At 43.6% G+C, this 22,622-nt stretch overlaps 1 long non-coding RNA gene and 16 other non-coding genes across 17 annotated transcripts; 7 read left to right on the top strand and 10 right to left on the bottom strand.

Annotated features, from left to right (window-relative positions):
* Positions 1–979: 979 nt before the first annotated feature.
* trnav-aac lies at positions 980–1,052 on the bottom strand. The gene has a single exon. It is a non-coding gene; the product is annotated as a tRNA-Val (tRNA).
* Positions 1,053–1,847: 795 nt separating this feature from the next.
* On the top strand, positions 1,848–1,919 carry trnaq-uug. Its single transcript has one exon. It is a non-coding gene; the product is annotated as a tRNA-Gln (tRNA).
* Positions 1,920–3,062: 1,143 nt separating this feature from the next.
* On the bottom strand, positions 3,063–3,135 carry trnav-aac. The gene has a single exon. It is a non-coding gene; the product is annotated as a tRNA-Val (tRNA).
* Positions 3,136–3,932: 797 nt separating this feature from the next.
* On the top strand, positions 3,933–4,004 carry trnaq-uug. The gene has a single exon. It is a non-coding gene; the product is annotated as a tRNA-Gln (tRNA).
* Positions 4,005–6,003: 1,999 nt separating this feature from the next.
* On the bottom strand, positions 6,004–6,075 carry trnav-aac. The gene has a single exon. It is a non-coding gene; the product is annotated as a tRNA-Val (tRNA).
* A 796-nt stretch (positions 6,076–6,871) lies between these two features.
* On the top strand, positions 6,872–6,943 carry trnaq-uug. The gene has a single exon. It is a non-coding gene; the product is annotated as a tRNA-Gln (tRNA).
* Positions 6,944–8,088: 1,145 nt separating this feature from the next.
* On the bottom strand, positions 8,089–8,161 carry trnav-aac. The gene has a single exon. It is a non-coding gene; the product is annotated as a tRNA-Val (tRNA).
* Positions 8,162–9,509: 1,348 nt separating this feature from the next.
* On the bottom strand, positions 9,510–9,582 carry trnav-cac. The gene has a single exon. It is a non-coding gene; the product is annotated as a tRNA-Val (tRNA).
* A 600-nt stretch (positions 9,583–10,182) lies between these two features.
* Positions 10,183–10,255, bottom strand: trnav-aac. The gene has a single exon. It is a non-coding gene; the product is annotated as a tRNA-Val (tRNA).
* A 795-nt stretch (positions 10,256–11,050) lies between these two features.
* Positions 11,051–11,122, top strand: trnaq-uug. Its single transcript has one exon. It is a non-coding gene; the product is annotated as a tRNA-Gln (tRNA).
* Positions 11,123–12,268: 1,146 nt separating this feature from the next.
* On the bottom strand, positions 12,269–12,341 carry trnav-aac. Its single transcript has one exon. It is a non-coding gene; the product is annotated as a tRNA-Val (tRNA).
* A 794-nt stretch (positions 12,342–13,135) lies between these two features.
* On the top strand, positions 13,136–13,207 carry trnaq-uug. The gene has a single exon. It is a non-coding gene; the product is annotated as a tRNA-Gln (tRNA).
* A 1,143-nt stretch (positions 13,208–14,350) lies between these two features.
* Positions 14,351–14,423, bottom strand: trnav-aac. The gene has a single exon. It is a non-coding gene; the product is annotated as a tRNA-Val (tRNA).
* A 798-nt stretch (positions 14,424–15,221) lies between these two features.
* Positions 15,222–15,293, top strand: trnaq-uug. Its single transcript has one exon. It is a non-coding gene; the product is annotated as a tRNA-Gln (tRNA).
* Positions 15,294–16,438: 1,145 nt separating this feature from the next.
* Positions 16,439–16,511, bottom strand: trnav-aac. Its single transcript has one exon. It is a non-coding gene; the product is annotated as a tRNA-Val (tRNA).
* A 579-nt stretch (positions 16,512–17,090) lies between these two features.
* Positions 17,091–17,162, bottom strand: trnad-guc. Its single transcript has one exon. It is a non-coding gene; the product is annotated as a tRNA-Asp (tRNA).
* A 481-nt stretch (positions 17,163–17,643) lies between these two features.
* On the top strand, positions 17,644–21,066 carry LOC120442790. The gene is made up of 3 exons (XR_005614926.1): positions 17,644–17,701; positions 18,326–18,727; positions 18,972–21,066. It is a non-coding gene; the product is annotated as an uncharacterized LOC120442790 (long non-coding RNA).
* The last annotated feature ends 1,556 nt before the right edge of the window (positions 21,067–22,622 follow it).

The raw sequence follows: 22,622 nt of genomic DNA, 5'->3' as shown, positions 1-22,622 counted from the left end.
GTGCTCTTCTGCTGCACTTTCCACTTCAGCGTCCCGCTATGTCTTTCATTGGCCATCTTTACTCAAGTCAACAATTCCCCTTCTACTCTTCTCACTTCTAATTCTGTTGCCACCACTGAAGACCCCGAGCTTCTGGTTCACAAGCTCTTTGATGTCCTTTGCTTGGCTAGCACACAACCTACAGAAGACAAAACTAGGAGACTTATTTCTCAATAGGGACGCAAGTAAAACAGAGAAAATGCTGGACAAGCAGAGTTGTCTAAACAGTGAACATCAATTCCCTTGTGACCAAAGAAGCAAAACATCCATGTTTCCGCCCGGTTTCGACCGGGGACCTTTCGCGGTGAGGCTGAACGTGATAACCACTACACTACGGAAACGGTGAGCGATGACTTGCTTGGCTTTGCAATGTGTCTCAATGAGTAATCTGGCCAATCTGACAAATCTGATGGCATGTTACTATCATGTCCTTGAACGGAAGGAGCCATGAAGAAGAGACAGACGCTCGCTAGCAAGGAATCTGAACTATAGTCTCCATGTTAGGCTCACTTAAACTTTTGACATTTAGGAGTTCTCTGAAGCAAGCGCAGCACAACATATGCTGCCCTAAGAACCCCAGAACCTCGAGCAGCAGAAATGTTGCCTAAAGAGGCCATGTGTTTCATCGCGTTGTGCATTGGCTGAAAATAGGCCCAAGTCCTGTGCAGGCCAGCTAGAGCCACTCATTTCCAAGACCTTAGTCTGTGCCTGCATCTTCAGTAAATATGGTGACTCTAGACATGTTGATTTGTGTGAAATTTTCTGAAATTTGGGTTATAGACAACTTTTTAGCAACATGAGCATCCAAAGGTTACAAACGTCAGAGCCCTGAACAAGGTTTGAGTACTTTCTCTCCTGTGTGTCCCAAACAGCAGTACAACCCCACAAGATAAAGCAATGCCTGCAGGCAGACACTTTTGTATGGGGAAACAAGGAAGCATGTTTCCGCCTGGTTTCGGACCAGGGACCTTTCGCGTGTTAGGCGAACGTGATAACCACTACACTACGGAAACGGAGCGTGCGTGCCCTCTCCTCATTAGAGGGGCATTTCGATGCCTTCTTACATTTGAGGACTGTTATGACAGATCATGTAGCACTAGTGAGAAGCGGGGAACTCCCATTTGTGTAATTTTTCAAGCATTCCCCAGTTATGGTTATATTGACAATCCAAATTGTGATCTCGAGACAGCATCTCTTCTCGTGGGAGCTGATCTTCTTGTTGACAAGCCCTTTGATGTTCTTTGTCTGGCTAGCACACAACCTACAGAAGACAAAGCCAAGAGACTTATTTGTCAATAGGGACGCAAGTAAAGCAGAGAAAACGCTGGACAAGCAGAGTTCTCTTGGACTAGCATCTCTTCTCATGGGAGCTCTTGCCTAGAAGACATTTTTGACTTGTGAGCGCACAGGTGGAATTGATGTTTTTCAAGCCCATTATAGGACTAGATTATTAGATTGACTAGGATGTGGGGAGAAATTCCACAGGGTCTTTTGAATGATGGACTCCGTGCAAGAAATGCACGTGGCGTGCCATTAAAGGGTGTGTGGTCATTCCAGGTAAAAGGCAGAGCAGAGAAGGAGACTGCTCACTCCCGTCGGGAATCGAACCCGGTCTTCCGCGTGACAGGCGGAGATACTGTCCACTATACTAACGAGGACCTGCGAGGCGCTGCCAGAGTCACGTCAAGCTGGGATTCGCAGTAGGTATGACACGCAAACTGTTGTCGGCCATGTAAAAATCTCCATCAGTTTACCAGGAACTACAGTTTTATGGGTGTTTGACAGACAACTTTTTCTTCAGTCAGCAGGGTTCCATGGTGTAATGGTGAGCACTCTGGACTTTGACTCCAGTGATCTGAGTTCAAGTCTCAGTGGAACCTCATTTGGCTTTCTTGCCCTTTGCTCCACAGGTACATTAGCATTAGCACACGCTAGCATGAGAGTCTAAGGACTTAAAGAACAAGTTAGTGGCCCAGTCAATTCCACTCCTCTTCTGTTGACTGATCTCATCTGCGCGTGGTCTTCATGCCGCACCAAACCTGGCTCGTGCTCTTCTGCTGCACTTTCCACTTCAGCGTCCCGCTATGTCTTTCATTGGCCATCTTTACTCAAGTCAACAATTCCCCTTCTACTCTTCTCACTTCTAATTCTGTTGCCACCACTGAAGACCCCGAGCTTCTGGTTGACAAGCTCTTTGATGTCCTTTGCTTGGCTAGCACACAACCTACAGAAGACAAAACTAGGAGACTTATTTCTCAATAGGGACGCAAGTAAAACAGAGAAAATGCTGGACAAGCAGAGTTGTCTAAACAGTGAACATCAATTCCCTTGTGACCAAAGAAGCAAAACATCCATGTTTCCGCCCGGTTTCGGACCGGGGACCTTTCGCGTGAGGCGAACGTGATAACCACTACACTACGGAAACGGTGAGCGATGACTTGCTTGGCTTTGCAATGTGTCTCAATGAGTAATCTGGCCAATCTGACAAATCTGATGGCATGTTACTATCATGTCCTTGAACGGAAGGAGCCATGAAGAAGAGACAGACACTCGCTAGCAAGGAATCTGAACTATAGTCTCCATGTTAGGCTCACTTAAACTTTTGACATTTAGGAGTTCTCTGAAGCAAGCGCAGCACAACATATGCTGCCCTAAGAACCCCAGAACCTCGAGCAGCAGAAATGTTGCCTAAAGAGGCCATGTGTTTCATCGCGTTGTGCATTGGCTGAAAATAGGCCCAAGTCCTGTGCAGGCCAGCTAGAGCCACTCATTTCAAGACCTTAGTCTGTGCCTGCATCTTCAGTAAATATGGTGACTCTAGACATGTTGATTTGTGTGAAATTTTCTGAAATTTGGGTTATAGACAACTTTTTAGCAACATGAGCATCCAAAGGTTACAAACGTCAGAGCCCTGAACAAGGTTTGAGTACTTTCTCTCCTGTGTGTCCCAAACAGCAGTACAACCCCACAAGATAAAGCAATGCCTGCAGGCAGACACTTTTGTATGGGGAAACAAGGAAGCATGTTTCCGCCTGGTTTCGGACCAGGGACCTTTCGCGTGTTAGGCGAACGTGATAACCACTACACTACGGAAACGGAGCGTGCGTGCCCTCTCCTCATTAGAGGGCATTTCGATGCCTTCTTACATTTGAGGACTGTTATGACAGATCATGTAGCACTAGTGAGAAGCGGGAACTCCCATTTGTGTAATTTTTCAAGCATTCCCCAGTTATGGTTATATTGACAATCCAAATTGTGATCTCGAGACAGCATCTCTTCTCGTGGAGCTGATCTTCTTGTTGACAAGCTCTTTGATGTTCTTTGTCTGGCTAGCACACAACCTACAGAAGACAAAGCCAAGAGACTTATTTGTCAATAGGGACGCAAGTAAAGCAGAGAAAACGCTGGACAAGCAGAGTTCTCTTGGACTAGCATCTCTTCTCATGGGAGCTCTTGCCTAGAAGACATTTTTGACTTGTGAGCGCACAGGTGGAATTGATGTTTTTCAAGCCCATTATAGGACTAGATTATTAGATTGACTAGGATGTGGGGAGAAATTCCACAGGGTCTTTTGAATGATGGACTCCGTGCAAGAAATGCACGTGGCGTGCCATTAAAGGGTGTGTGGTCATTCCAGGTAAAAGGCAGAGCAGAGAAGGAGACTGCTCACTCCCGTCGGGGAATCGAACCCCGGTCTTCCGCGTGACAGGCGGAGATACTGTCCACTATACTAACGAGGACCTGCGGCGGCGCTGCCAGAGTCACGTCAAGCTGGGATTCGCAGTAGGTATGACACGCAAAACTGTTGTCGGCCATGTAAAAATCTCCATCAGTTTACCAGGAACTACAGTTTTATGGGTGTTTGACAGACAACTTTTTTCTTCAGTCAGCAGGGTTCCATGGTGTAATGGTGAGCACTCTGGACTTTGACTCCAGTGATCTGAGTTCAAGTCTCAGTGGAACCTCATTTGGCTTTCTTGCCCTTTGCTCCACAGGTACATTAGCATTAGCACACGCTAGCATGAGAGTCTAAAGACTTAAAGAACAAGTTAGTGGCCCAGTCAATTCCACTCCTCTTCTGTTGACTGATCTCATCTGCGCGTGGTCTTCATGCCGCACCAAACCTGGCTCATGCTCTTCTGCTGCACTTTCCACTTCAGCGTCCCGCTATGTCTTTCATTGGCCATCTTTACTCAAGTCAACAATTCCCCTTCTACTCTTCTCACTTCTAATTCTGTTGCCACCACTGAAGACCCCGAGCTTCTGGTTGACAAGCTCTTTGATGTCCTTTGCTTGGCTAGCACACAACCTACAGAAGACAAAACTAGGAGACTTATTTCTCGAGCTCTGCTGCTATTGGGCCAATTGAATTATGTTACAAAAGAACATTGAAAATATTAGATAAAAAACCTTTTTCATATCACCATTGTCAAATTTTAGATAAATACAAGTTTTTAAATTTTACTAATTTCAAATTATTTAAATCTGCCTGTCTAACATACAAAGTTATACATGGTCTGGCGCCTCCACCAATGAGTGATTTTATTAAACAAAAATCTAGCAGTGTTGCCGGGTCTCGATTGACTCGAGCCACTGTTAGAGGTGATTGTGAATTGACATTCAGGCGGACCACCTTTTCACAGAATGCTCTGTCATACCAGGGAGTGAGCTTCTGGAATAGTCTTCCACTGTCAGTGAGGGAAAGTACAAGTCTACCCATCTTTAAGAGTCACTTAAAAGGGCGGCTGAGGGACACACAAACATGTGATCATGTTTAATAATCATGCTTTATATTGGACGGGAAAAAGAGTTAGTGTATTACTAAAAGGGAAACAACTGTTAGTGCAATGGGTGAACGCAATATCACGATAGTCAGGGCATATGCAATACTGGGGTTTGTGCAATATAATTGATGTGTTTCCGTTATTGTTCTCTATGCTGTCCTCTGTGTCCACTCTTCTTGTCATTTGTTTGTTCTAGTATAATGTGATGACTGTTTTTGTCTCTGTTACATGACCTGTAAATAGTGTCTCTGTATGTTTTTACTAACTTGTGTTTAACACCAACCTGCCAGAGGGTCTGCAGATGGAAATTAGCCCAAGGCTATAATCTGGCATATTTACATTTATTAAAATGTTCATTAATATGTATTGCCCCTCTTTATAAAAAAAAAAAATAAATAAATAAATAAAAAAAAATAGGGACGCAAGTAAAACAGAGAAAATGCTGGACAAGCAGAGTTGTCTAAACAGTGAACATCAATTCCCTTGTGACCAAAGAAGCAAAACATCCATGTTTCCGCCGGTTTCGGACCGGGGACCTTTCGCGATGTGAGGCTGAACGTGATAACCACTACACTACGGAAACAGTGAGTGATGACTTGCTTGGCTTTGCAATGTGTCAATGAGTAATCTGGCCAATCTGACAAATCTGATGGCATGTTACTATCATGTCCTTGAACGGAAGGAGCCATGAAGAAGAGACAGACACTCGCTAGCAAGGAATCTGAACTATAGTCTCCATGTTAGGCTCACTTAAACTTTTGACATTTAGGAGTTCTCTGAAGCAAGCGCAGCACAACATATGCTGCCCTAAGAACCCCAGAACCTCGAGCAGCAGAAACTTTGCCTAAAGAGGCCATGTGTTTCATCGCGTTGTGCATTGGCTGAAAATAGGCCCAAGTCCTGTGCAGGCCAGCTAGAGCCACTCATTTCCAAGACCTTAGTCTGTGCCTGCATCTTCAGTAAATATGGTGACTCTAGACATGTTGATTTGTGTGAAATTTTCTGAAATTTGGGTTATAGACAACTTTTTAGCAACATGAGCATCCAAAGGTTACAAACGTCAGAGCCCTGAACAAGGTTTGAGTACTTTCTCTCCTGTGTGTCCCAAACAGCAGTACAACCCCACAAGATAAAGCAATGCCTGCAGGCAGACACTTTTGTATGGGGAAACAAGGAAGCATGTTTCCGCCTGGTTTCGACCAGGGACCTTTCGCGTGTTAGGCGAACGTGATAACCACTACACTACGGAAACGGAGCGTGCGTGCCCTCTCCTCATTAGAGGGGCATTTCGATGCCTTCTTACATTTGAGGACTGTTATGACAGATCATGTAGCACTAGTGAGAAGCGGGGAACTCCCATTTGTGTAATTTTTCAAGCATTCCCCAGTTATGGTTATATTGACAATCCAAATTGTGATCTCGAGACAGCATCTCTTCTCGTGGGAGCTGATCTTCTTGTTGACAAGCTCTTTGATGTTCTTTGTCTGGCTAGCACACAACCTACAGAAGACAAAGCCAAGAGACTTATTTGTCAATAGGGACGCAAGTAAAGCAGAGAAAACGCTGGACAAGCAGAGTTCTCTTGGACTAGCATCTCTTCTCATGGGAGCTCTTGCCTAGAAGACATTTTTGACTTGTGAGCGCACAGGTGGAATTGATGTTTTTCAAGCCCATTATAGGACTAGATTATTAGATTGACTAGGATGTGGGGAGAAATTCCACAGGGTCTTTTTGAATGATGGACTCCGTGCAAGAAATGCACGTGGCGTGCCATTAAAGGGTGTGTGGTCATTCCAGGTAAAAGGCAGAGCAGAGAAGGAGACTGCTCACTCCCGTCGGGGAATCGAACCCGGTCTTCCGCGTGACAGGCGGAGATACTGTCCACTATACTAACGAGGACCTGCGAGGCGCCAGAGAGTCACGTCAAGCTGGGATTCGCAGTAGGTATGACACGCAAACTGTTGTCGGCCATGTAAAAATCTCCATCAGTTTACCAGGAACTACAGTTTTATGGGTGTTTGACAGACAACTTTTTCTTCAGTCAGCAGGGTTCCATGGTGTAATGGTGAGCACTCTGGACTTTGACTCCAGTGATCTGAGTTCAAGTCTCAGTGGAACCTCATTTGGCTTTCTTGCCCTTTGCTCCACAGGTACATTAGCATTAGCACACGCTAGCATGAGAGTCTAAGGACTTAAAGAACAAGTTAGTGGCCCAGTCAATTCCACTCCTCTTCTGTTGACTGATCTCATCTGCTGCGTGGTCTTCATGCCGCACCAAACCTGGCTCATGCTCTTCTGCTGCACTTTCCACTTCAGCGTCCCGCTATGTCTTTCATTGGCCATCTTTACTCAAGTCAACAATTCCCCTTCTACTCTTCTCACTTCTAATTCTGTTGCCACCACTGAAGACCCCGAGCTTCTGGTTGACAAGCTCTTTGATGTCCTTTGCTTGGCTAGCACACAACCTACAGAAGACAAAACTAGGAGACTTATTTCTCAATAGGGACGCAAGTAAAACAGAGAAAATGCTGGACAAGCAGAGTTGTCTAAACAGTGAACATCAATTCCTTTGTGACCAAAGAAGCAAAACATCCATGTTTCCGCCCGGTTTCGGACCGGGGACCTTTCGCGTGAGGCTGAACGTGATAACCACTACACTACGGAAACGGTGAGCGATGACTTGCTTGGCTTTGCAATGTGTCTCAATGAGTAATCTGGCCAATCTGACAAATCTGATGGCATGTTACTATCATGTCCTTGAACGGAAGGAGCCATGAAGAAGAGACAGACGCTAGCTAGCAAGGAATCTGAACTATAGTCTCCATGTTAGGCTCACTTAAACTTTTGACATTTAGGAGTTCTCTGAAGCAAGCGCAGCACAACATATGCTGCCCTAAGAACCCCAGAACCTCGAGCAGCAGAAACTTTGCCTAAAGAGGCCATGTGTTTCATCGCGTTGTGCATTGGCTGAAAATAGGCCCAAGTCCTGTGCAGGCCAGCTAGAGCCACTCATTTCCAAGACCTTAGTCTGTGCCTGCATCTTCAGTAAATATGGTGACTCTAGACATGTTGATTTGTGTGAAATTTTCTGAAATTTGGGTTATAGACAACTTTTAGCAACATGAGCATCCAAAGGTTACAAACGTCAGAGCCCTGAACAAGGTTTGAGTACTTTCTCTCCTGTGTGTCCCAAACAGCAGTACAACCCCACAAGATAAAGCAATGCCTGCAGGCAGACACTTTTGTATGGGGAAACAAGGAAGCATGTTTCCGCCTGGTTTCGGACCAGGGACCTTTCGCGTGTTAGGCGAACGTGATAACCACTACACTACGGAAACGCGGAGCGTGCGTGCCTCTCCTCATTAGAGGGGCATTTCGATGCCTTCTTACATTTGAGGACTGTTATGACAGATCATGTAGCACTAGTGAGAAGCGGGGAACTCCCATTTGTGTAATTTTTCAGCATTCCCCAGTTATGGTTATATTGACAATCCAAATTGTGATCTCGAGACAGCATCTCTTCTCGTGGGAGCTGATCTTCTTGTTGACAAGCTCTTTGATGTTCTTTGTCTGGCTAGCACACAACCTACAGAAGACAAAGCCAAGAGACTTATTTGTCAATAGGGACGCAAGTAAAGCAGAGAAAACGCTGGACAAGCAGAGTTCTCTTGGACTAGCATCTCTTCTCATGGGAGCTCTTGCCTAGAAGACATTTTTGACTTGTGAGCGCACAGGTGGAATTGATGTTTTTCAAGCCCATTATAGGACTAGATTATTAGATTGACTAGGATGTGGGGAGAATTTCCACAGGGTCTTTTTGAATGATGGACTCCGTGCAAGAAATGCACGTGGCGTCATGATTAAAGGGTGTGTGGTCATTCCAGGTAAAAGGCAGAGCAGAGAAGGAGACTGCTCACTCCCGTCAGGGAATCGAACCCGGTCTTCCGCTGCGTGACAGGCGGAGATACTGTCCACTATACTAACGAGGACCTGCGAGGCGCTGCCAGAGTCACGTCAAGCTGGGATTCGCAGTAGGTATGACACGCAAACTGTTGTCGGCCATGTAAAAATCTCCATCAGTTTACCAGGAACTACAGTTTTATGGGTGTTTGACAGACAACTTTTTTCTTCAGTCAGAGTGCTCACCATGGTGTAATGGTGAGCACTCTGGACTTTGACTCCAGTGATCTGAGTTCAAGTCTCAGTGGAACCTCATTTGGCTTTCTTGCCCTTTGCTCCACAGGTACATTAGCATTAGCACACGCTAGCATGAGAGTCTAAGGACTTAAAGAACAAGTTAGTGGCCCAGTCAATTCCACTCCTCTTCTGTTGACTGATCTCATCTGCGCGTGGTCTTCATGCCGCACCAAACCTGGCTCATGCTCTTCTGCTGCACTTTCCACTTCAGCGTCCCGCTATGTCTTTCATTGGCCATCTTTACTCAAGTCAACAATTCCCCTTCTACTCTTCTCACTTCTAATTCTGTTGCCACCACTGAAGACCCCGAGCTTCTGGTTGACAAGCTCTTTGATGTCCTTTGCTTGGCTAGCACACAACCTACAGAAGACAAAACTAGGAGACTTATTTCTCAATAGGGACGCAAGTAAAACAGAGAAAATGCTGGACAAGCAGAGTTGTCTAAACAGTGAACATCAATTCCTTGTGACCAAAGAAGCAAAACATCCATGTTTCCGCCCGGTTTCGGACCGGGGACCTTTCGCGTGTGAGGCGAACGTGATAACCACTACACTACGGAAACGGTGAGCGATGACTTGCTTGGCTTTGCAATGTGTCTCAATGAGTAATCTGGCCAATCTGACAAATCTGATGGCATGTTACTATCATGTCCTTGAACGGAAGGAGCCATGAAGAAGAGACAGACGGCTCCGCTAGCAAGGAATCTGAACTATAGTCTCCATGTTAGGCTCACTTAAACTTTTGACATTTAGGAGTTCTCTGAAGCAAGCGCAGCACAACATATGCTGCCCTAAGAACCCCAGAACCTCGAGCAGCAGAAATGTTGCCTAAAGAGGCCATGTGTTTCATCGCGTTGTGCATTGGCTGAAAATAGGCCCAAGTCCTGTGCAGGCCAGCTAGAGCCACTCATTTCCAAGACCTTAGTCTGTGCCTGCATCTTCAGTAAATATGGTGATTCTAGACATGTTGATTTGTGTGAAATTTTCTGAAATTTGAGCTATAGACAACTTTTTAGCAACATGAGCATCCAAAGGTTACAAACGTCAGAGCCCTGAACAAGGTTTGAGTACTTTCTCCCTGTGTGTCCCAAACAGCAGTACAACCCCACAAGATAAAGCAATGCCTGCAGGCAGACACTTTTGTATGGGGAAACAAGGAAGCATGTTTCCGCCTGGTTTCGGACCAGGGACCTTTCGCGTGTTAGGCGAACGTGATAACCACTACACTACGGAAACGGAGCGTGCGTGCCTCTCCTCATTAGAGGGGCATTTCGATGCCTTCTTACATTTGAGGACTGTTATGACAGATCATGTAGCACTAGTGAGAAGCGGGAACTCCCATTTGTGTAATTTTTCAAGCATTCCCCAGTTATGGTTATATTGACAATCCAAATTGTGATCTCGAGACAGCATCTCTTCTCGTGGGAGCTGATCTTCTTGTTGACAAGCTCTTTGATGTTCTTTGTCTGGCTAGCACACAACCTACAGAAGACAAAGCCAAGAGACTTATTTGTCAATAGGGACGCAAGTAAAGCAGAGAAAACGCTGGACAAGCAGAGTTCTCTTGGACTAGCATCTCTTCTCATGGGAGCTCTTGCCTAGAAGACATTTTTGACTTGTGAGCGCACAGGTGGAATTGATGTTTTTCAAGCCCATTATAGGACTAGATTATTAGATTGACTAGGATGTGGGGAGAAATTCCACAGGGTCTTTTTGAATGATGGACTCCGTGCAAGAAATGCACGTGGCGTGCCATTAAAGGGTGTGTGGTCATTCCAGGTAAAAGGCAGAGCAGAGAAGGAGACTGCTCACTCCCGTCGGGAATCGAACCCCGGTCTTCCGGCGTGACAGGCGGAGATACTGTCCACTATACTAACGAGGACCTGCGGGCGCTGCCAGAGTCACGTCAAGCTGGGATTCGCAGTAGGTATGACACGCAAACTGTTGTCGGCCATGTAAAAATCTCCATCAGTTTACCAGGAACTACAGTTTTATGGGTGTTTGACAGACAACTTTTTCTTCAGTCAGCAGGGTTCCATGGTGTAATGGTGAGCACTCTGGACTTTGACTCCAGTGATCTGAGTTCAAGTCTCAGTGGAACCTCATTTGGCTTTCTTGCCCTTTGCTCCACAGGTACATTAGCATTAGCACACGCTAGCATGAGAGTCTAAGGACTTAAAGAACAAGTTAGTGGCCCAGTCAATTCCACTCCTCTTCTGTTGACTGATCTCATCTGCGCGTGGTCTTCATGCCGCACCAAACCTGGCTCATGCTCTTCTGCTGCACTTTCCACTTCAGCGTCCCGCTATGTCTTTCATTGGCCATCTTTACTCAAGTCAACAATTCCCCTTCTACTCTTCTCACTTCTAATTCTGTTGCCACCACTGAAGACCCCGAGCTTCTGGTTGACAAGCTCTTTGATGTCCTTTGCTTGGCTAGCACACAACCTACAGAAGACAAAACTAGGAGACTTATTTCTCAATAGGGACGCAAGTAAAACAGAGAAAATGCTGGACAAGCAGAGTTGTCTAAACAGTGAACATCAATTCCCTTGTGACCAAAGAAGCAAAACATCCATGTTTCCGCCCGGTTTCGGACCGGGGACCTTTCAAGTGTGGGCTTAACGTGATAACCACTACACTACGGAAACGGTGAGCGATGACTTGCTTGGCTTTGCAATGTGTCTCAATTAGTAATCTGGCCAATCTGACAAATCTGATGGCATGTTACTATCATGTCCTTGAACGGAAGGAGCCATGAAGAAGAGACAGACGCTCGCTAGCAAGGAATCTGAACTATAGTCTCCATGTTAGGCTCACTTAAACTTTTGACATTTAGGAGTTCTCTGAAGCAAGCGCAGCACAACATATGCTGCCCTAAGAACCCCAGAACCTCGAGCAGCAGAAATGTTGCCTAAAGAGGCCATGTGTTTCATCGCGTTGTGCATTGGCTGAAAATAGGCCCAAGTCCTGTGCAGGCCAGCTAGAGCCACTCATTTCCAAGACCTTAGTCTGTGCCTGCATCTTCAGTAAATATGGTGACTCTAGACATGTTGATTTGTGTGAAATTTTCTGAAATTTGGGTTATAGACAACTTTTTAGCAACATGAGCATCCAAAGGTTACAAACGTCAGAGCCCTGAACAAGGTTTGAGTACTTTCTCTCCTGTGTGTCCCAAACAGCAGTACAACCCCACAAGATAAAGCAATGCCTGCAGGCAGACACTTTTGTATGGGGAAACAAGGAAGCATGTTTCCGCCTGGTTTCGGACCAGGGACCTTTCACGTGTTAGGCGAACGTGATAACCACTACACTACGGAAACGGAGCGTGCGTGCCCTCTCCTCATTAGAGGGCATTTCGATGCCTTCTTACATTTGAGGACTGTTATGACAGATCATGTAGCACTAGTGAGAAGCGGGAACTCCCATTTGTGTAATTTTTCAAGCATTCCCCAGTTATGGTTATATTGACAATCCAAATTGTGATCTCGAGACAGCATCTCTTCTCGTGGGAGCTGATCTTCTTGTTGACAAGCTCTTTGATGTTCTTTGTCTGGCTGGCACACAACCTACAGAAGACAAAGCCAAGAGACTTATTTGTCAATAGGGACGCAAGTAAAGCAGAGAAAACGCTGGACAAGCAGAGTTCTCTTGGACTAGCATCTCTTCTCATGGGAGCTCTTGCCTAGAAGACATTTTTGACTTGTGAGCGCACAGGTGGAATTGATGTTTTTCAAGCCCATTATAGGACTAGATTATTAGATTGACTAGGATGTGGGGAGAAATTCCACAGGGTCTTTTTGAATGATGGACTCCGTGCAAGAAATGCACGTGGCGTGCCATAAAGGGTGTGTGGTCATTCCAGGTAAAAGGCAGAGCAGAGAAGGAGACTGCTCACTCCCGTCGGGGAATCGAACCCGGTCTTCCAGCGTGACAGGCGGAGATACTGTCCACTATACTAACGAGGACCTGCGGGCGCTGCCAGAGTCACGTCAAGCTGGGATTCGCAGTAGGTATGACACGCAAACTGTTGTCGGCCATGTAAAAATCTCCATCAGTTTACCAGGAACTACAGTTTTATGGGTGTTTGACAGACAACTTTTTCTTCAGTCAGCAGGGTTCCATGGTGTAATGGTGAGCACTCTGGACTTTGACTCCAGTGATCTGAGTTCAAGTCTCAGTGGAACCTCATTTGGCTTTCTTGCCCTTTGCTCCACAGGTACATTACCATTAGCACACGCTAGCATGAGAGTCTAAGGACTTAAAGAACAAGTTAGTGGCCCAGTCAATTCCACTCCTCTTCTGTTGACTGATCTCATCTGCGCGTGGTCTTCATGCCGCACCAAACCTGGCTCATGCTCTTCTGCTGCACTTTCCACTTCAGCGTCCCGTTATGTCTTTCATTGGCCATCTTTACTCAAGTCAACAATTCCCCTTCTACTCTTCTCACTTCTAATTCTGTTGCCACCACTGAAGACCCCGAGCTTCTGGTTGACAAGCTCTTTGATGTCCTTTGCTTGGCTAGCACACAACCTACAGAAGACAAAACTAGGAGACTTATTTCTCAATAGGGACGCAAGTAAAACAGAGAAAATGCTGGACAAGCAGAGTTGTCTAAACAGTGAACATCAATTCCCTTGTGACCAAAGAAGCAAAACATCCATGTTTCCGCCGGTTTCGGACCGGGACCTTTCAGCGTGAGGCGAACGTGATAACCACTACACTACGGAAACGGTGAGCGATGACTTGCTTGGCTTTGCAATGTGTCTCAATGAGTAATCTGGCCAATCTGACAAATCTGATGGCATGTTACTATCATGTCCTTGAACGGAAGGAGCCATGAAGAAGAGACAGACGCTCGCTAGCAAGGAATCTGAACTATAGTCTCCATGTTAGGCTCACTTAAACTTTTGACATTTAGGAGTTCTCTGAAGCAAGCGCAGCACAACATATGCTGCCCTAAGAACCCCAGAACCTCGAGCAGCAGAAATGTTGCCTAAAGAGGCCATGTGTTTCATCGCGTTGTGCATTGGCTGAAAATAGGCCCAAGTCCTGTGCAGGCCAGCTAGAGCCACTCATTTCCAAGACCTTAGTCTGTGCCTGCATCTTCAGTAAATATGGTGACTCTAGACATGTTGATTTGTGTGAAATTTTCTGAAATTTGGGTTATAGACAACTTTTTAGCAACATGAGCATCCAAAGGTTACAAACGTCAGAGCCCTGAACAAGGTTTGAGTACTTTCTCTCCTGTGTGTCCCAAACAGCAGTACAACCCCACAAGATAAAGCAATGCCTGCAGGCAGACACTTTTGTATGGGGAAACAAGGAAGCATGTTTCCGCCTGGTTTCGGACCAGGGACCTTTCGCGTGTTAGGCGAACGTGATAACCACTACACTACGGAAACGGAGCGTGCGTGCCTCTCCTCATTAGAGGGCATTTCGATGCCTTCTTACATTTGAGGACTGTTATGACAGATCATGTAGCACTAGTGAGAAGCGGGAACTCCCATTTGTGTAATTTTTCAAGCATTCCCCAGTTATGGTTATATTGACAATCCAAATTGTGATCTCGAGACAGCATCTCTTCTCGTGGGAGCTGATCTTCTTGTTGACAAGCTCTTTGATGTTCTTTGTCTGGCTAGCACACAACCTACAGAAGACAAAGCCAAGAGACTTATTTGTCAATAGGGACGCAAGTAAAGCAGAGAAAACGCTGGACAAGCAGAGTTCTCTTGGACTAGCATCTCTTCTCATGGGAGCTCTTGCCTAGAAGACATTTTTGACTTGTGAGCGCACAGGTGGAATTGATGTTTTTCAAGCCCATTATAGGACTAGATTATTAGATTGACTAGGATGTGGGGAGAAATTCCACAGGGTCTTTTTGAATGATGGACTCCGTGCAAGAAATGCACGTAGGCGTGCCATTAAAGGGTGTGTGGTCATTCCAGGTAAAAGGCAGAGCAGAGAAGGAGACTGCTCACTCCCGTCCGGGAATCGAACCCCGGTCTTCCGCGTGACAGGCGGAGATACTGTCCACTATACTAACGAGGACCTGCGAGGCGCTGCCAGAGTCACGTCAAGCTGGGATTCGCAGTAGGTATGACACGCAAAACTGTTGTCGGCCATGTAAAAATCTCCATCAGTTTACCAGGAACTACAGTTTTATGGGTGTTTGACAGACAACTTTTTTCTTCAGTCTGCAGGGTTCCATGGTGTAATGGTGAGCACTCTGGACTTTGACTCCAGTGATCTGAGTTCAAGTCTCAGTGGAACCTCATTTGGCTTTCTTGCCCTTTGCTCCACAGGTACATTAGCATTAGCACACGCTAGCATGAGAGTCTAAGGACTTAAAGAACAAGTTAGTGGCCCAGTCAATTCCACTCCTCTTCTGTTGACTGATCTCATCTGCGCGCGTGGTCTTCATGCCGCACCAAACCTGGCTCGTGCTCTTCTGCTGCACTTTCCACTTCAGCGTCCCGCTATGTCTTTCATTGGCCATCTTTACTCAAGTCAACAATTCCCCTTCTACTCTTCTCACTTCTAATTCTGTTGCCACCACTGAAGACCCCGAGCTTCTGGTTGACAAGCTCTTTGATGTCCTTTGCTTGGCTAGCACACAACCTACAGAAGACAAAACTAGGAGACTTATTTCTCAATAGGGACGCAAGTAAAACAGAGAAATGCTGGACAAGCAGAGTTGTCTAAACAGTGAACATCAATTCCCTTGTGACCAAAGAAGCAAAACATCCATGTTTCCGCCCGGTTTCGACCGGGGACCTTTCGCGTGTGGCGCGACGTGATAACCACTACACTACGGAAACGGTGAGCGATGACTTGCTTGGCTTTGCAATGTGTCTCAATGAGTAATCTGGCCAATCTGACAAATCTGATGGCATGTTACTATCATGTCCTTGAACGGAAGGAGCCATGAAGAAGAGACAGACGCTCGCTAGCAAGGAATCTGAACTATAGTCTCCATGTTAGGCTCACTTAAACTTTTGACATTTAGGAGTTCTCTGAAGCAAGCGCAGCACAACATATGCTGCCCTAAGAACCCCAGAACCTCGAGCAGCAGAAATGTTGCCTAAAGAGGCCATGTGTTTCATCGCGTTGTGCATTGGCTGAAAATAGGCCCAAGTCCTGTGCAGGCCAGCTAGAGCCACTCATTTCCAAGACCTTAGTCTGTGCCTGCATCTTCAGTAAATATGGTGACTCTAGACATGTTGATTTGTGTGAAATTTTCTGAAATTTGGGTTATAGACAACTTTTTAGCAACATGAGCATCCAAAGGTTACAAACGTCAGAGCCCTGAACAAGGTTTGAGTACTTTCTCTCCTGTGTGTCCCAAACAGCAGTACAACCCCACAAGATAAAGCAATGCCTGCAGGCAGACACTTTTGTATGGGGAAACAAGGAAGCATGTTTCCGCCTGGTTTCGGACCAGGGACCTTTCGCGTGTTAGGCGAACGTGATAACCACTACACTACGGAAACGGAGCGTGCGTGCCCTCTCCTCATTAGAGGGGCATTTCGATGCCTTCTTACATTTGAGGACTGTTATGACAGATCATGTAGCACTAGTGAGAAGCGGGGAACTCCCATTTGTGTAATTTTTCAAGCATTCCCCAGTTATGGTTATATTGACAATCCAAATTGTGATCTCGAGACAGCATCTCTTCTCGTGGGAGCTGATCTTCTTGTTGACAAGCTCTTTGATGTTCTTTGTCTGGCTAGCACACAACCTACAGAAGACAAAGCCAAGAGACTTATTTGTCAATAGGGACGCAAGTAAAGCAGAGAAAACGCTGGACAAGCAGAGTTCTCTTGGACTAGCATCTCTTCTCATGGGAGCTCTTGCCTAGAAGACATTTTTGACTTGTGAGCGCACAGGTGGAATTGATGTTTTTTCAAGCCCATTATAGGACTAGATTATTAGATTGACTAGGATGTGGGGGAGAAATTCCACAGGGTCTTTTTGAATGATGGACTCCGTGCAAGAAATGCACGTAGCGTGCCATTAAAGGGTGTGTGGTCATTCCAGGTAAAAGGCAGAGCAGAGAAGGAGACTGCTCACTCCCCGTCGGGGAATCGAACCCCGTTCTTCCGCGTGACAGGCGGAGATACTGTCCACTATACTAACGAGGACCTGCGAGGCGCTGCCAGAGTCACGTCAAGCTGGGATTCGCAGTAGGTATGACACGCAAACTGTTGTCGGCCATGTAAAAATCTCCATCAGTTTACCAGGAACTACAGTTTTATGGGTGTTTGACAGACAACTTTTTTCTTCAGTCAGCAGGGTTACTAAAACCGTGAGTTTTTTGCGAGAATGTCTCATGATAGTGACGTAAGCGAGTGCGACGTTCGTGACAACAGCTGTCTGCAGATCAACAATTGATAGTATATCAAGTACGGGAGAGAGTATGAGTGTGCAGCGTTTAAAGCGTGGAAGTACTGACCTTACTGAGTTTGATTCCATAGAAAGTGACAAAAACATTAGCGTCCGTTGTGCGTGGGAAGAAAACTTCTTTTTACAGCGACAAAAAACCCCTTAACTTCCAAGCAAGCACCAAGTGCGGTACGACTGTAATGGGAAATTGACAGAGTAACTCGCGGAGTCTTCAACTGACCGCTGCGGCACACCTGCACCAGGGTAAACCCCCGCCTACTCCAGTCCTGCTTTACAGGTGAAAATAGTGCAACTAGCCTTTGACTTTATTTATTTTCTGCTGTGTTTTACTTGCATCTATTTGAAAGAGTGAGTGTAAACACACAAAAAAAATTATTTTATGTGCTGGAATGTGCAGAAAATAGGTTTAAATGTTAAACAAATTTCTTCCAGTCAGAGAATATTGCATATAAGTTAATTTTTGTTTGATGCATAAAGTTAAAAGATTAAAACTAATAAAACAAGTTTTAAAAAGAGACATTTCCATTTGATTACATTTTGTATGATTGATTATGCAGAAAAAGTAGAATTGGGCTGAAAGATCTATCGCTTTATCACCTATTCAGGTTGTAAATTGTGTTTTTAAAAAGTAACTAAGTAACTAAGTAATTAATTACTTTTGAAAATAAGTAATCAGTAAAGTAACGGGATTACTTTTTTGGGGAAGTAATCAGTAATTAGTTACTGATTACTTTTTTCAAGTAACTTGACCAACACTGTTCATGATACATTAAAAGCCAATTAAAATTAAAGGTATGTTCTGTATTTTTAAGTTTGATATTCCTGTCTCTCAGGATGAGTGTCTCTTAATTCTGTCAGAACATGTTTAATCTAATTATGTTACTGTGTCATCACTCCCCAGGACTTTGCATACCTTCCTCTTACCACATAAGGTACTTCCACTATGTCAATTTGATAATGAATTGGACTGATGCTCAAAATTACTGCAGAGAGAAATACACAGACCTGGCCACCATCGACAGCATGGAGGCCATAAACAGACTGAACAGACCTCCTTTATCAACCACTACAGCATGGATTGGATTAAGAGATGACTCCGAAGCCTGGAAGGGAACACTGAAAAATTATACCAACTCATGGAGATGGTCAGCAACTGGTCAAACAAGTAAAACTGGTTATGAAGTTTGGCGTACTGGTGAGCCAGATAATTCTTTCAGTTCTGAATTCTGCGGGTTTATGAACTCTGATGGAACATGGTCTGATAAAGACTGTTTTCTTCTTAGCCCTTTTATTTGTTACACAGGTAAGGAATTATTTGTATTGATTATACCTACTGGCTTACCTATTAAACAACAAGATACAAACTTGTCGATTAATCCATATCCAACACATTGTCAATCACAACATACAAGCGCACATGTATCTCTCCTCTTCTGTGCAGTTATTATGTTTGTATTTGTGTATTGAAAAGCCAGTCTTTTAAATGATCACCATTTGATTCATTTTCTTCACTAAGTTAGTACTGGTTTTACTTTTGTCCTTTGCAGAGACAACAAACTCCTATGTGTATGTCACAATTGCACGCATATGGTTGGATGCACAAGCTCACTGCAGAGCATACTACACTGACTTGGTTACAATCGAGAGCTCTGTTGAAAATACAAAGGTCTTTCAAAAAAAAATCGCCTTTGAGTGGAGTGTGGATTGGTCTTTATAGAGAACCATGGACTTGGTCTGATAACAGCAACAGCTTATTTAGAAACTGGCTATCTGGAAAACCAAATAACGCTGACTTTAACGACTTTTGTGTGTGTGAATATTGTCAACATCAATGGACCGATGATGATTGCGCTCTTAAGAAAGCTTTCATTTGCGAGGAAGGTGACTGTTCCCTTCTCCAAAGAAACTTTATCTTCTTTTTTGTTTTAATTACTGTGCATCTGACTTGTTTGTGATTTTATATTTTATATTGTTCAGATAGAGTGCATACAACTGTGGTGAAAATAAGGATTCAAACTGACACTAACTTGACAGATGACACTATTAACACCCAGGTCCTGCAACAGGTCATTCTTTTCTCTTCTCCATTGTTTTTTAGAAGTAGGAATGGTAGGACAAAAATCTGATATGAAGTTATACTGAATTTAACATAAGAAAATGTTGCCAAGAAATGCCAATTATTGTATTCTTTCTTAGCTAAGTGCAAAACTAGCAAGTGAGGAACCAGCTGATATCAAGCTGCAATGGAAGATTCAGCCCAGAAAACAGGAGACAGTCAACTTGACACATGCGACCTGTACAACATTCCCTTGACAAAGACAATTATGAATAAATGAGTCAATCAATAATACTTACTTTTCAAATGAGGAACCTGTCTCTAAGGTGACCATATCCAAACAAGTCTGGTCACCCTATTTTGGGAAGAATAGGTTTGTTTGACAAAATGTTACACATGGTTTGTGTTAAGAGGTAGTTTGAAATTTTGTTGTAATATATATTTAGTAGATAAAGGTCAAGTAAATGACACATGGATACTTTACTAATACAATGATTTACTAACTTGATGGTAGTTACTTTATATGTTTTTAGCCTGTCTTTAAAACTGTGCGGCTTGTGACTGATAAACAACTTCTCCTAGATTTAGTTTTTTCAAAGGTTATTTTTATTTATTTATAAATGAAACTATGTGACATCTCTTGGCTTATTACTAAGCAACAATAAGCCACATGGAATTATTTTTTCAAGTATGGGAAAAAACAAATCAAATTTCATTTTACACGTATTCATTTTCATTGCCACAGTTAAATTCCTCGCACATAAATTCAAAAAATGTCTTGCGCATGACTTATGGCAAAAAATAATATTTCCATAACACAGACACAATTTTACATATTCAGGTTTACAGAGTCATTGAAAATCAACAGAGATGAATGAAATTAGTGTTTTTTATGTTTATCTAGGAATTTTGAAATTTTAAGAAACACAGGGGGGAAAATAAAAACGTAGAAGATAGTAAAAAATAACAAATTAAACTATACATAAACTTTAAAACTGATGGACCATCCTAACACGGCCATAATATAATTTCTTGTTTTGACTCTTTTTATGGCTAAATGATTGGAAAGTTAAATAACTTAGATTAGTCATCTACCTATTAATAGCCATTAGTTTGAGTTTGTTTGAGTTGGATTTAAATCTTTTTAAATAAATGAAATCATTTTTTAAAAGTAGTCTGCTCCTAGATTTAACCTGGAGTGCCACTGTTGCAGTTTAATAGTTGAATGAACCTGGAATTTAAATCTGAACTCAAAACAAAAATAATGAGTCAAAAGTAACCTTTTTACATTTTATCATATTTTCCTTCATTATTCATAGATTTACACTACACTGCACAGACAACACTCATTTGATTTTAATAATGGTAGGAAAATGTCTCTTTTGTCTTTATCTACCTTATATTTTACAGAAGAAATCATTTAGGTCTTATAAATCGCTTTGTATAATCTTATTTTTGAAAACTGCTCTACAAATGCATTGGCTAGTTTTATCACTAGAAATGTTTGATGTATCCATTAAACTTAACTTTCCTAATCATGATGTAATCACATTGTAAGGTTGCTTTTGTGGGATTTAGTGTGTTTATTTCCAGCATTGAAGAATAAATAAAACAAACATGGTTGGCCACCGTCAAATCAGAGAAAAGTTTCTTAATCTTTTAAACGTCTCCCTAATGTCTAATTTGATCATCTGTTTAGAGCTAAAGTCCAGTGATCAGCTATTTTCCATTTAGCAGCACTCAATACGACTGTGACATGAATGAGTACCCACACACACGGCATTGCACATTGCTTTGCATTCTATTGTTTATAGATTTTTGGACTCTCTGTCTGAGCAACTTTCCAGCTGCCACACCGTTGTCCCCTCCAGTTCCAGCAACATCCTTTAAAGGGAAGACATGATTCAATGATGGAGGTCAGGTGTGTGAGTCAGCCTCTTCTGACACCACAACCCACTGCTCCACATCTTCCCTGCAGCCGAGCTACAAACCACACCCTGGCAAACCACCAACAAATGTCATCAGTAAAATGTGTTGTGTGTCATTAAATATTTTAAAGGTTTTACTGCCTAATCATCTGCCACTACTTGCTACTATTCAGACATAAGCTTGTAAGGCTTCAGCATCACATCTTAAATGTCGCCTGTGAGCCATGACAGAATTTGCCCTGTCCTCTTTGATGTGGCAACTTAACCAGCTGTTGTTTGTTAGCTGGCTCGTTGTCAGCTGTCCGTAGATGGGAGAGTCCCATTTCGGGGCGATCGTGGTTCAAGAGTTGGCAGTTTGTCTTGTAATCGGAAGGTTGCTGGTTCGAGTACCGGCTCCGACAGTCTCAGTCGTTGTGTCTTTGGGCAAGACACTTCACCCGTTGCCTACTGGTAGTGGTCAGAGGGCCCGGTGGCGCCAGTGTCCGGCAGCCTCGCCTCTGTCAGTGCGCCCCCGGGCAGCTGTGGCTACAATGTAGCTTGCCATCACCAGTGTGTGAATGGGTGGATGACTGAATGTAGTGTAAAGCGCTATACAAATACAGGCTAATTACCATTCTAATCTGCTAACATTAAGCATTTGCCACAATAATGGGAATAAACAAGGGAAGCTAAAGAGAAATGGTGGAGGAGAAGAAAGGCACATAAAAATGATGATAATATACATCTACAAATGCTAAACGGTTATATGTAGTTTTAAAGATCTATTTGTGTTCTTTAAATTAAAAGTAAATTATAAGGCGTAATGTGTTTTTAGCCACTTTCCAGCAACATACATAAAATGTGATTAGGCAGAACAGAGATGCCCATTGTAGTTAATAGATTAATGCTAAGCTTCTGAGAATTTACTTAATTTGCGGGGGGAACCTAAACGAGGGATTAATAAAGTTTTATCTATCTATCTATTTTTCAAGTCGTTGGAAAACATAACTATACAGCAATCTTTGTATATTTATGTGTATAGCAGTCTCCCTTCTATTACATAACTTTTAAAAATCACTTTAAACAGCTTTTAAAATGCTTGTTTTTAATGACTGAATTCGGTTTACTATGGTTAAAACATGTACAAAACAGACAGTAATGTTTTTCATCTCTCCTTTAACTGCAGCATTACATTTTTTTTTGTTGAAAAGAAAAGAAAAAAGATATGAACACAA

Source organism: Oreochromis aureus, linkage group 11 (assembly GCF_013358895.1).
Source record: "Oreochromis aureus strain Israel breed Guangdong linkage group 11, ZZ_aureus, whole genome shotgun sequence".
Lineage (NCBI taxonomy): Eukaryota > Metazoa > Chordata > Actinopteri > Cichliformes > Cichlidae > Oreochromis > Oreochromis aureus.
The sequence above is the reverse complement of the archived record's forward strand: the minus strand, read 5'-3'. Positions and strand labels throughout refer to the sequence as shown.